Below are 14713 nucleotides of genomic sequence, written 5' to 3'. Positions count from 1 at the left end.
TCTTCTGTGACGGGCAGGGGGGGAGGGAGGTTTCTTTGGAGTAGGGATGTGCCTGAGTAAATTTGCAGAGGCGGCAGTGACAAGTGCAGGGGACGGCGCGGCGACGTATGGAGAGGGGGACGGTGCGGACGTGGGCAGGAGGCGGCGCGCAGCTAGATGAGAGGGAGGCGGCAATACCCCCCGTGTTTCCCCGAAAGTAAGACATATGTCTTACTTTCGGGGTATGGCTTATATTAGCCGACCCCCCTGAAACCCCCGATACGTCTTACAATCGGGGGTGTCTTACTATCGGGGAAACAGGGTAGTAGATGTTAAAAGAACATCCTGTGCAGAGAACCTTCAAACCTTTAGATGTCAGCTAAGAATGCACTGCTTTTGAAAAACCAGAAGGATCTCTGAAGAAGACAGAATATGAAATGAGGTTTTTGTTGGCCTTAGATGAATGCAAGAAAAGTCTGATCTTCTGGATGTTGCTGTATTACAATTCAGCAGCCCCAGGCAACATGGAAATAAGTAGATGATGAGAATTTTAGATCAGCTGCATCGGGTAAACCATCCTTCCATCCTTCCGAGGTGGGTAAAATGAGGACCCGGATTGTGGGGGCAATATGCTAGCTCTGTTAAAAAGTGCTATTGCTAACATGTTGTAAGCCGCCCTGAGTCTAAGAAGAAAGGTGGCATTAAATTTTTTTTTGAATAAACAAGCAAGCAAGCAAACAAACAAACTACAGAGTCCCCATATTTAGGTTAAATATGTCACTAACCATATGAACTGTACACTAGCAGATATTAACTTATTACAATTTCACATAATTGAGTTTCTCAACAGCAGACCTTTTCAAAAGAAAGGTTCATCCTGAAAATTCCCAATAATGTCAAAGTCATCCATCTGAACCATAAGAAAATTGCTACTAGCTTGTACAGATAATTCTTGACCAGCAGTGGGTTGTTCCCTGTTTGGCCCGGTTCTATGAACTGGTAGTGATGGTTGGAGACTCTGCCTACCTACCCGAGATGCTTCTGCATGAGCGCGAGTGAGCAAGCGCGTGTGCAAACTAGTAGTGACGGGATTTAGAACCCATTACTGCTAGAGCATATAAAACAACACTCTAACAACTCATGCCACAAGTAGTTTCTGGTAGAGTAGTAATGTTTGTGATCATCATGCAAGGATTGTGGAGTGGGCCTTCTCTGTCATGTCCCCAGGCTCTTTAACAGCATTCCCTCTCCTCTTCCTAAAATATGATGGTGCCTCTCCAGGGGTTGCAGAAGACCCTTAAAATCTTAGGCGTGGAGTTATGGTGTTGGGAGTACTGTGGTTTGTTATTGTTATGATTATTTTATGCTGGATTGCCCATTTTTCTTTATACAGTGGTACCTCTACTTATGAACTTAATTCGTTCCGTGACCAGCTTCCTAAGTATAAAAGTTTGTAAGAAGAAGCAATTTTCCCCATAGGAATCAATGTAAAAGCAAATAATGTGTGCGATTGGGGAAACCACTGGGAGGGTTGAGGCCCTGTTTCCTCCCAGGAGATTCCTAGAGAGGCCCCACAGAGGCTTCTCCCCACCTTTTCAGGCCCTGTTTCCTCCCAGAAGATTCCTAGAGAGGCCCCACAGAGGCTTCTCCCTGCCTTTTCCGGTTACAGTTTCGGAGGCTCGGGTTTGTAAGTTGGCAATGGTTCTTGAGAAGAGGCAAAAAAATCTTGAACACCCGGTTCTTATCTAGAAAAGTTCGTAAGTAGAGACATTCTTAGGTAGATGTACCACTGTATCTTTAAATATTTGCTTTTGTATTTGTAAGTCACCAAAGTCTACCGGAGTGAGCAATTATAGCAAATTTAATTAGTAACAACAATAACACAATATATTGCAGTTTCCCAAATGCTTTCTTTTTAAAATTACATACATGCCCTGGAATCCAAGGTTTGCAGTCAGTATGGAAATTTTGAATAGTTCGGAGAACCGGCAAATAACACCTCTGGCTAGTCCCAGAGCGGGGTGGGACGGAGATTTTGCAAAATCCTTCTCCCAGGAGTAGGGAGGGAATAGGGATTTTGCAGTATCCTTCCCCTGCCATGCCTACCAAACCACACCCACAGAGCAGAGCAAATCAGCTAATATAGTTGACATTAGAAATTATTCATTTCAAAATAGTGTTCAAATAAGCGAAAGTGTATAAATATACAAAACTTGCGACAAATTTGAATTAATTGTAAAAGAATATTGATTCTGCCACGTCTTCTACACGGTTCAGGCATTTCTAAAAACGAGATGTTGCCAAAGCAATACCACACAAGTCTGTGTGAACCATCTGTGATTTGGCTCATACGTTATGGTCTGGTGTGAAGATATGAGATAAACTGGGAGAGCTTCTAATAGTAATTAATAAGCAGAGATCACAAGCACAAAAAGATCCTCCATTGATATCTTATGAGGCCTGATTTTGTGCCAAAATATTTAAATAACTCTGATTATTTTGCCTAATTTTCCCCTTTCAAAACGGGAAAGGTACTTCAAGCAACAGTGATCTTTTCTAGCAGAAGGAAATCTTGTATTCCTTATCACAAATATTCACAGAGAAAAACTATGTACAATGACTACTGCTGGACTCTTTCAATCAGGGTCCTAATTAGGAAAAACAAATTGTCTAAGGCTCAAATGCTAACCTATACGATTAGCAGTAGTCTATCCACAGAACTGAGAAGGACATATCTCAACTGTAGTCATTCGCTATTGCACTAGGATACAGGTGTCTAACCAGAAGAACCCTTCACTCCACCACTTGAAACAGAATACCCTACAAAACTAGACTTACAATCCTGAATCTCGAAAACTTAGAACTATGACTAGTGATGGGCAAACCCAACGGTGTTTGGGTTCGGCAATTTTGGACGAACTTCACGCAAAGTTCGGCCAAACCCGAACGGTCCGTTGTGCCAAAGCTCCGCCATTTTTTATTTTTACGGATTTTTATTTTTATTTATTTTTATTTTTATGAAAAAGGACGCTGCAGCGGCGCCGCGAGCAAAGGCAGGTCCTTTCACGTAAAAATATTTTATATGAAAAGAGCTCCCTTTGCTTGCAGGGCCGCTGCGGTGTCCTTTTTCGTAAATTTTTTTTTTTTAATTTTTACATGAAAAGACCTCCCTTTGAAGGAGCTGGGGAATCCCTCCCATGAAGAGATTCCGGGGGCGGAGCTTTGACATCACATATACCGGCAGGTTGCTAAGGACGCCAAGGTGATCACTTCCTGGATTCCATGGAATCCAGGAAGTGATCACCTTGGCGTCCTTAGCAACCTGCTGGTATACGTGACATCAAAGCTCTGCCCCTGGAATCTCTTCATGCGAAGGATTCCCCAGCTCCTTTTGTGCCTCCCTCCCAGCCTCCCAACCAGCTGACAGCTCCCCGGTGTTCGCCTTCCTTCGCCGCCACCGGCGCCCTCCTCCTCCTCTTCTCAGCAGATGACAGCTGGGCGGTGGCTTTTGCGGTGTTCGACATGAACGCCGAACCAAAGCACGAATCTAAAAAAAAATTTGGGTTCGGGTTTGGCATGCCGAACACCACAAAATTCGGTACGGACCCGAATTGTGCGGGTTCGGTTTGCCCAACACTAACTACGACGCCTCAAATATGATCTAAGTATTGCCCACAAGATGATACGTTGAAACGTCCTCCCGGTCAATGACTACTTCAGCTTCAACCACAACAACACAAGAGCACACAGCAGATTCAAATATTAACCGCTCCAAACTTGACTGTAAAAAATACGACTTTAGTAATCGAGTTGTCGAAGCGTGGAATTCATTACCTGACTCTGTAGTGTCATCCCCTAACCCCCAGCATTTTACTCTGAGACTATCCATGGTTGACCTCTCCAGATTTCTAAGAGGGGCATGCATAAGTGCACCAGCGTGCCTTCCGTCCCCTGTCCTATTTGTCTACTTCTTTATATATCTTTTATTCCTTTCTTATATGTTTTCTTCTATACTCGCATTGATATTGCATTCCAATATTTTTCCATCTATCCTTCATTGATACTTTCTACCATGAATATATCCTCTGTAACCTTTATCATGTTTTGGATAAAATAATAAAAAATAAAATAAAATAATAAAAAATAAAATAAAATAAAATAAAATAAAATAATAAATGTCATGTGACCACAGGTGAGTTCCTCCCGGTTTGCCCTGGTATGTATATATATGACGGTCTTGGCATATTCGGGTTTCTTCCCGTGTAGGATTTGAAAATTTCTGGCTACGTTTCGACGAGGTCCCACTCGTCATCTTCAGGCTGGTGCTTCTGTCCTTGTTCTAGGGCGAACACAGCGAGACCTGAGCTGCCTTCCTTCTAAAAAAACTGGTGGCTGGGTGTGGCTTGATGGCTCAGCAATTGCCTGCTGTGTAGAAACTTCCTGGTGAGTCAGTGGGGTAACACCTGGGGTCATTGATGTAGCTGAGGTATGCTGATTAGTTAATGATTGTGGATTAGGCGTGATATCCTGAGTAGTTGGAGCTTGCAGGCGACTTGATTGTTTTGCAATGTGTGTTCTGAGTCTGGTTTCAGTTTCTATGGCTGGGATACGTTTGTTAATGAGGGTTGGTTTCCAAATGTCTGGTAGGCAGGAGGTATCAAACCACACCCAGCCTATTTGCCGATGACTCTAAAGTGGGTTGATATTCCTGGAGGCATCTGTAATATGGCAAATGATTTAGGTTTACTAGATAAGTGGTCAAAGCAATGGAAACTGCAGTTTAATGTTTCCAAATGTAAAATAATGCACTTGGGCAAAATGTTTCCAAATGTAAAATAATACACTTACATCAATGACCCCAGGTGTTACCCCACTGACTCACCAGGAAGTTTCTACATAGCAGGCAATTGCTGAGCCATCAAACCACACCCAGCCACCAGTATTTATAGAAGGAAGGCAGCTCAGGTCTCGCTGTGTTCGCCCTAGAACAAGGACAGAGGCACCAGCCTGAAGATGACGAGTGGGACCTCGTCGAAACGTCGCCAGAAATTTCCAAATCCTACACGGGAAGAAACCCGAATATGCCAAGACCGTCATACCTGTACCCGTGAAAATCTACGAAAACATGTATATATATATGTGTGTGTGTGTATTTGGAGATAATTTTAGGTTACTAAATAAATCTATTAAATTATTTAGGAATAACCAATCATAAAATTAAAATTATCCAAGATTTTAGCAATTTTGATAAGAACAAAAGCAAATCATAATAACTTAGCAGAGATTTTGTAGAATTTCTTTATATTGCCATTATAGCACATATTAGTCTCTCATTTCCAGCTTTTCAGAAACACTTTAAGAAACCTTCTGGCTTTAGAATTATGCTTTAGAATTTGAGAGCTTTAGTGTGGCTTAAGGGCAAAGGTTCAAATCGTGCACATTTTGAAAGGTCTTTAATGCTGTTGAAACTCTTGGCAGAGTTTATGAACCTTAGCAATGGGAACAAAGGTGACTAAATGAAGCATTTAGCATTGTATACCCTGAAGATAGTAGGCTCCTGATTGCTGTTGAGAGCATCAGAAACTGTCCAGGGGCTTGAGAAGATGGTGGAGATGGAATTTTTGGGCAGGATCTGAGTGTAGGTTAGGAGCTGCAGCAACTTTCTAAGATGGTGTGTGGCAGTGCTTGCTTGCAACCTTTATTGAAATAAAAACTTCTAGTATTGGAGCATTCACAACCTCTGGAGGCAATTGGTTCCACTGATCAGCCGTTCTGACTGCCAGGAAATTTCTCCTTAGTTCTAAGTTGCTTCTCTCCTTGTTTAGTTTTCACCCATTGCTTCTTGTTCTACCCTCAAGTGCTTTGGAGAATAGGTTGATTCCTTCTTCTTTATGGCAACCCCTGAGATATTGGAATACTGCTATCATGTCTCCCCTAGTCCTTCTGTTCATTCAACTAGACATACAATTCCAGCAACCATTCTTTATATGTTTTAGTCTTCAGTCCCCTTATCAGCAGCAGGTTGCTACTGGTACAGTAAAGCAGTGTTTCCCAACCTTGGCAACTTGAAGATATCTGGACTTCAACTCCCAGAATTCCCCAGCCAGCGAATGCTGGCTGGAGACTTCTGGGAGTTGAAGTCCAGATATCTTCAAGTTGCCAAGGTTGGGAAACACTGCAGTAAAGGATGGCACACTGGTAGCAATCGCTAAGCTGCGTGCACAGCTTTGGTTAGTTTGCATGTGTGTGCATGCGTCCCAGTGTGTTTTTGCTTCTGTGCATGCGCAGGAAGCAAAATCCTGCGAGGGGACGTGCGTGCGCATGAGATTTTGGCGATTATTTACTTCTGTGCATGGAAGCAAAAGAAAAATGCCAAAACCTCGCACGCGCACACAACCCCTCGTCCGGTTTTGCTTCCTGCACATGTTGCAGAAGCAGAAACATGTGCGCACACAAGCTAACTAAAGCTGCGCATGCAGTGCACTGGTAGGGGCAGGAATAGGAATCCGCCCCTGCCCCAATCATCTTTGTTGCTCTTCTCTGCATTTTTCGGCACTCTCTCTAGAGTCCCAACATCCTTTTTAGGTCATGGTATTCCAAGTGTGGCCATACTAAAGCATTATAAAGAGATACTTTATAAAGTGATACTACTTTCTTTGTTTTAGGGAACAACAAAAAAGCTCATTGTGGCCATTGTGACATAGGGGAAGGTTTGGTAGGGAAGGTTTGCCTATTTGCCGATGACTCTAAAGTGGGTTGATATTCCTGCAGGCATCTGTAATATGGCAAATGATTCAGCTTTACTAGATAAGTGGTCAAAGCAATGGAAACTGCAGTTTAATGTTTCCAAATGTAAAATAATGCACTTGGGCAAAAGGAATCTTCAATCTGAGTTTTATATTGGCAGTTCTGTGCTAACAAAAACTTCAGAAGAGAAGGATGTAGGGGAGGGAGATTGTGATCCTGCTATATAGAGCGCTGGTGAGACCACATTTGGAATACTGTGTTCAGTTCTGGAGACCTCACCTACAAAAAGATATTGACAAAATTGAACAGGTCCAAAGACGGGCTACAAGAATGGTGGAAGGTCTTAAGCATAAAACGTATCAGGAAAGACTTAACGAACTCAATCTGTATAGTCTGGAGGAAAGAAGGAAAAGGGGGAACATGATCGAAACATTTAAATATGTTAAAGGGTTAAATAAGGTTCAGGAGGGAAGTGTTTTCAATAGGAAAGTGAACACAAGAACAAGGGGGCACAATCTGAGGTTAGTTGGGGGAAAGATTAGACGTAATGTGAGAAAATATTATTTTACTGAAAGAGTAGTAGATGCTTGGAACAAACGTCCAGCAGATGTGGTCGGTAAATCCACAGTAACTGAATTTAAACATGCCTGGGATAAACATATATCCATCCTAAGATAAAATACAAGAAATAGTATAAGGGCAGACTTGATGGACCGTCAATCTTCTATGTTTCTATGTGATATTAACCTTTCATGTGATTGTGGAGGCACTTTTGATCAACAGCAGAAGTGTACTCGGTGGTGTCAGCTGTTTTTGTGGATGTTTCTGTTTATTCTTCAATAGTTATGGCTATTGGTGGCCCTGACCTTGCCTGCCTTTCAGAAGGCTTTTAAGAGCCTGGTTTTTCTCCCAGGCGGTAGATTGAGAAGTATAATGTCCAGCTTGATTGTTTTGGTTGTTTTGGTATGTTTGAAGTTGCTGCTGATGCAAAAGTATTATTATATTTCATATATGTTTACATTTACAATCCATTGTTTTTAAATCTGTACGTTGCCTCTCATATATTGAGTGTATGCCTATAAGTGATACATAAACAAACTACTTGGGAAAAGTCCATGGAAGAGGAGGAAATGGTGATTCCAATGGGAGTAAGATAAAAAGCCTTGGCCTAGACACTATCTTTGAAACAAAATACAATGCATCTCATTAGAATTTAAACAGAAATGCAAACAAACAAAATCACCATAGTAATTTACTTAGAGATGCAGAACTTCTGTTACTGGGATCAAATATTATAGAAGCTTTTGTTCTAGCCTGCATTTCTCGTTTTACTACTTTCTTTGTTTTAGGGAACAACAAAAAGGCTCATTGTGGCCATGGTGGAATTGGAGCTATTGCATGTGGGTTGCGAGAAGGCCAATTCCATCCCCTTTGTTTCCCAGCACCTGTGTGGGTAAAACCCAAAGTGGAACAGCAGAGACACTTTTCAAAAATGGAGCATTGGAACATGAATGCCTCAGTTTCCTTTCTTCACATCATTCCGTTGGCAGTGAGGGATCTATCTATCTATCTATCTATCTATCTATCTATCTATCTATCTATCTATCTATCTATAAATTGCATGTATAATAATAATAATAATAATAATAATAATAATAATAAAAATAATAATTTATTAGATTTGTATGCCGCCCCTCTCCGAGGACTCGGGGCAGCTCACAACAACATCCAATTTTTAAAAAATACAATTTAAAACCCTTATAATAAAATAATCGCACAATTCAATCAAACCATACACCAACCTTAACAATTGGTGTGTGTGTTAATTTCCCCATGCCTGGTGGCAAAGATGTGTTTTTAATAACTTACAAAAGGCGAGGAGGGTGGGGGCAGTCCTGATCTCTGAGGGAAGTTGATTCCAGAGGGCTGGGACCGTCACAGAGAAGGCTCTTCCCCTGGGTCCCACCAGACGACATTGTTTAGTCGACAGGACCCGGAGAAGGCCAACTGTGTGGGACCTAATCGGCTGCTGGGATTTGTGTGGCAGAAGGCGGTCTCGGAGGTATTCTGGTCCAATGCCATGTAGGGCTTTATAGGTCATAACCAGCTCTTTGAATTGTGACCGGAAACTGATCGGCAACCAATGCAGACTGCGGAGTGTTGATGAGAAATGGGCATATCTGGGGAGGCCCATGATTGCTCAAAGGTAGCCCATGTAGAGAGGTATTATAAAACCATACTTGCAACAATCAGACTTAATTCCAGGCCTACCGGAAAAGCCAGGTTTTAACAGCTTTCTGGAAAACTGGTAGGGAGGAGATAATGCAAATCTCTGGGGGCAGTTGATTCCATAGTGTCGGAGCGGCTACAGAGAAGGCTCTTCCCCGAGGTCCTTCCAACCGACATTGTTTGGCAGATGGGGCTTGGAGAAGGCCGACTCTGTGGGCCCTTACTGGCTGCAATGAGGTATGAGTGAGGAGGCAGTCCCATAAATAGTCTGGTCCTGAATCATTTAGGGCTTTAAAGGTGATAACCAACACCTTGAATTGTGCTCAGAGACCGACTGGCAACCAATGCTGCTGGCGTAGAGATGGAGTAATACGGGCATACCGTGGTACACTCGTTATTGTATGCACCGCTGCATTTTGCACCAGCTGAAGTCTCCAAACACTCTTCAAGGGTAGCCCCATGTAGAGCGCATTGCAATAGTCAAGACTTAGTTTTTCCCAATTGCAATCTTGATGTAGAAAACGACCAGGCTGAACCAGGGGCAGATTCCTCTTACCTTTTCTTACTGCACATTGTGATGTTTGCAAAATTTTGCTTTTGCACATGTGCAGAGGGCCAATTTTACTCCTGCTCATGCTCACACAGCTGAAAATTTGCCAAAAATTAGAAAAAAAGATGGCGGCATGCACAGACCAGCAAAGACAGCACTGAAGCCACCACACCAAAATTGCATCAGCAGCGGGTCACTACTGGAGCGGCACACTGGACTGCCCCAGTAGGAACTCATCTCTGGGCTGAACCTGAGGGAGGAGTCATGTGCATCATCAGTTCCATTGAGTCCCTTCGCACCCACAAGAGATCTAAGTCTAGCCCACCTTGAATTCCATTTATTCTTATTTATAGCCAATTTGCCTTGATCATTAGTAGTTCAAATTATTGGAGGTGATGCGGTGGTCTAGAGGTGGAGCTCTGGCCTCACAATCAGGAGGCTGTGAGTTCGATCCTAATTAGAGGAAGATATTTCTCTTTCTGGGCATGAGAATATACCTGCTGAACAAAACTCTGCATTGGCGACAGGAAGGGCATCTGGCCATTAAACATTCTGCTAGCTCCAGTAGCAGGTTCCTACTGGTATGGATGAGAATGCCATACCAGAGATAAAACTGGAGCTGCACGTGCAGCTTTGGGTCCTTGGCATGCATAGGAAGCAAAATCTCATGAAGGAACGTGTGAGGCATGTGAGAGATTTTGGCGATTTTTTGCTTCTGCGCATGAGTGAAGCAAAAAATCGCCAAAATCTCTCATGTGCATCCCCTCATGAGATTTTGCTTCCTGCGCATTGCACAGAAGCAAATCTCGCTGGGACGCATGCATGCGCCTGCCAGAGACCTGAAGCTGTGTGTGCAATGAACTAGTAGTGGTGGTAGCGACAACGCCCGCCTGGCTAACTCCATTCAGTTGGCCAAACTCACCCTGCAAGGAATTATGGGGTTGTTAAAAAGATTATGATGATGATGTTTGGTAGTTCAGATTACAGTGGTATTTCTACTTAAGAACTTAACTTTTTCCGTGACCAGGTTCTTAAGCAGAAAAGTTTGTAAGTAGAAGCAATTTTTCCCATAAGAATCAATGTAAAAGCAAATAATACAGTGATACCTCATCTTACGAACTTAATTGGTTCCGGGATGAGGTTTGTAAGGTGAAAAGTTTGTAAGACGAAACAATGAAAAAGAGATTGATGCATGCAAGTCCAAAACTCACCCCTTTTGCCAGCCGAAGCACCCGTTTTTGCGCTGCTTGGATCCCCCTGAGGCTCCCCTCGCTGGGAAACCCCACCTCTGGACTTCCGTGTTTTTGTGATGCTGCAGGGTAATCCCAGCAGGGTAATCCCAGCAGTACAAAAACGGGTGCTTTGCTGGCAATGGAAGTCTGGAGGTGGGGTTTCCCAGCGAGGGGAGCGTCAGCAAAATTGCAGCATCGCAAAAACACGGAAGTCCTTGAAACCCTACCTCCGGACTTCCATGTTTTTGTGATGCTGCGATTTCCATCTCCAAGCACCCAGAGAAAGGAAAACGCTCCGTTCACTGTGGGCTGCCCAGAGCGAAGGGGGCATTTCTTTTCTCTGGGCGCTGGCAGAGGTTTATTCCCTCTCCAAACGCCCAGAGAAAGGAAAATGCTTTGTTCGCTCTGGACTGCCAAAGCCTCCTTAGGTGCCACCGAAAGGCTCCTCTGGCAGCCCAGAAAAGCCTGAGATGGCCGGGATTAAAGAGGGAATGATAGGAAACTGGCCGGGCTTTCGTGCCATTCTCAAATTTCCTGGGAAATTTTTCTGGGCTCGGGTTCTTAAGTAGAAAATGGTTCTTAAGAAGCAGCAAAAAAAAATCTTGAACATCCGGTTCTTATCTAGAAAAGTTCTTATTTATTTATTTATTTACTTACTTACTTACTTACTTAATTAATTATTCATTCATTCATTCATTCATTCATTCATTCATTCATTCATTTATTAGATTTGTATGCCGCCCCTCTCCGTAGACTTGGGGCGGCTAACAACAATAATGAAAAAACAAGTAATAAATCTAATATTTAAAATAATTTTAAAAACCCTCATTTAAAAAACCAAACATACACACAAGCATACCATGCATAAATTGTATAGGCCTAAGGGGAAGGGAATATCTCAGTTCCCCCATGCCTGACGACAAAGGTGGGTTTTAAGCAGCTTACGAAAGGTGAGGAGGGTGGGGGCAATTCTGATCTCTGGGGGGAGTTGGTTCCAGAGGGTCGGGGCCGCCACAGAGAAGGCTTTTCCCCTGGGTGCCGCCAAACGACATTGTTTAGTCAACGGGACCCGGAGAAGGCCAACTCTGTGGGACCTAACTGGTCGCTGGGATTCATGCAGCAGAAGGCAGTCCCGGAGATATTCTGGTCCGATGCCATGCAGGGCTTTATAGGTCATAACCAACACTTTGAATTGTGACCGGAAACTGATCGGCAACCAATGCAGACTGTGGAGTGTTGGTGTAACATTGGCATATTTAGGGAAGCCCATTATTGCTCATGCAGCTGCATTCTGCACGATCTGAAGTTTCCAAACACTTTTCAGAGGTAGCCCCATATAGAGAGCCTCAAGGTGATGAGGGCATGAGTGACTGTGAGCAGTGACTCCTGGTCTAAAGTAGGTCTTAAGTAGAGGCATTCTTAAGTAGAGGTACCACTGTATTGTAGACAGCATGCAATAAACCTGTATTCATTCACACCACTCTGGCTCCTGATTTCTTACACTTGACATTCTATTGACACCCTTTTTTCTGGAATATTACAGGTCCCTGGAAGAAAATAGAAGAGTTACCTAAAATAAGCTCTGCTGGCATTACTCTCAGAGCTCCTAGGCCAGGGTAGAAAGCTGAACATATTATGATTTAAAACTTAAAGAAAACTAATGTAACCTGAATACAGAGGATCAAATGAATTACACCTTTCATAATGGATATGAATACAGTTACAAAAAGAAAACAATTCGTACATCCCCCCCATCCATTATTTTCAAAATGATAGTTCTAAGAAGGCTGAGATGCTTGGAGAAAGTAATCATATTTGACCCCAAAGCAACACTTGTTTTCATTTGGCTCTTTGATGACTAATCCATATCTAGTCTTTCATTATTACTTTGCAAGAGACTCTCTATGACTCCAGATAGAATGCCATAATCACAATTCTATTTCACATTTGACTGAGTTAGGAGGAAGGATGCAATGGAGCGATATCTAGTAAATTGAGTGCTGAAATCAAGAATCCTTGAGTGCACCTCAGTACTACCGGTAGAGTGTTTTCTTTGTAGAAAAAACCCCCCTAACCATATCCACATTCCAATCTACAGCACAAATGTTAATGAACAATTTGACTACTTCAGTTTTCCTAGCTGATCCCTAGCTGTGAAGCTCAGAAGGACTGTAATATTACCAGATCTAATTCAGTCATAGGCGATTATTGCTTCAGTTTCCAGTAGGAGAAATATGATGTATTATCCTGATTTTTCATTGCCACGTATTTTGTGTGGGTTACCTAAACCAGCTGATTTCAGACTTAGAAACATAGAAACATAGAAGATTGACCACAGAAAAAGACCTCATGGTCCATCTAGTCTGCCCTTATATTATTTACTGTATTTTATCTTAGGAAGGATATATGTTTATCCCAGGCATGTTTAAATTCAGTTACTGTGGATTTACCAGCCACGTCTACTGAAAGTTTGTTCCAAGCATCTACTACTCTTTCGGTAAAATAATATTTTCTCACATTGCTTCTGACCTTTCCCCCAACTCACCTCAGATTGTGCCCCCTTGTTCTTGTGTTCACTTTCCTATTAAAAACACTTCCCTCCTGAACCTTATTTAACCCTTTAACATATTTAAATGTTTTGATCCTGCCCCCCCCCCCTTCTACCATTTTTGTAGCCCATCTTTGGACCCGTTCAATGTGATCAATCTCTTTTTGTAGGTGAGGCCTCCAGAACTGGACACAGTGTTCCAAATGTGGTCTCACCAGCGCTCTATGCAGCAGGATCACAATCTCCCTCTTCCTGCTTGTTATACCTCTAGCTATGCAGCCAAGCATTCTTTCTTTTCAACCACTGGTAGAATAAATTCCATGTTTGATAATATTCTGTATCTTCTGTTTAATCTTCAGTGCAGGCCTGTCCATTTCTTACACTCTTTCACTGACTTGCTTGTCACAAGCAATTCTTGAACAATTTGTACTTGCTGTTCTGTCATAGTTGTTCATCAAAGGCTGTTGACGCTGTCCTATGTGGAAAGCTAGCACAGCTATTATTTGGAATGTTGCTGTAAGAAAAATGTAGATAATATTCTGGGACTTCTGGATATATTGTAAATTTTGTTGGATGCACTTCCCAAAATAGGTACCACGAGGAGGGCGATTACTTGTTTACAAAATGTCTGTCATGGTTGTCATGTCAAGTTACTGTTGTGATTCAGTCTGAGACTCCTCAGGGAACAGCTGGAACTCTGCCGGCTCCATGCTCAGAGGGGGAGGACGAGGAACAGGAGAAGGAGGAGGACCAGGCAGACGGGGAAGAGGAATGTCAGGACGAGGAGGAGGGAGAACAGCCTGAGACCCCTGGGGGGGGAGCTCTCCCCAGCGAGTAGCCTGGAGTCATTAGATGAGAACGCACAAGCCATAATAGATATGAGGCAGAGAAGGGCAGCACAAAGAAGGGGACAATTAGCCAGGTATTTCCATCCCTAATAGGCAACAGCTGGGTTTGGGTGTGGTTCTCCTCAGAAAGGTTGAAAAGGCAGGCCCGCCCTTCCTGTATTGTGGAGAGTTATCTTTTGGGAGTCCTGTGACCTTGCTTCGATCCTTGGCGTTTCTGATTCTGGCTTGTGGCCTCGAAGGCTGAAAACTTGGGGGAGGCGTGGGTTTTATTATCTACAGTGGTGTGTGTGCCAGCAAGAAGCCTGTTGTATTGTCTGGCCGTCGTGACTCTCCTGTGAAGCTTCATAGCATTCCAGTTTGTAAGAACAGTTTTTGTTATCTGTGTTTGTTTTCAAAGATATAAAATGACTTTGCTTTTTACCAGTGTGTCTGGATACTCTTTTTAGTTGGTGTTGACGTTTGGGGGAACCCAGACAGAACAGTTACACCCCCAATTTCACAAACTGCTAATATTGTCCTGTTCTAGTCCTCCGGTCCCTTCATTTCCTTCTGACTCAGTGGTTCCCAATCTTGTTTTGGC

Source organism: Erythrolamprus reginae, chromosome 2 (assembly GCF_031021105.1).
Source record: "Erythrolamprus reginae isolate rEryReg1 chromosome 2, rEryReg1.hap1, whole genome shotgun sequence".
Taxonomy (NCBI): Eukaryota; Metazoa; Chordata; class Lepidosauria; order Squamata; family Dipsadidae; genus Erythrolamprus; species Erythrolamprus reginae.
The sequence above is the reverse complement of the archived record's forward strand: the minus strand, read 5'-3'. Positions refer to the sequence as shown.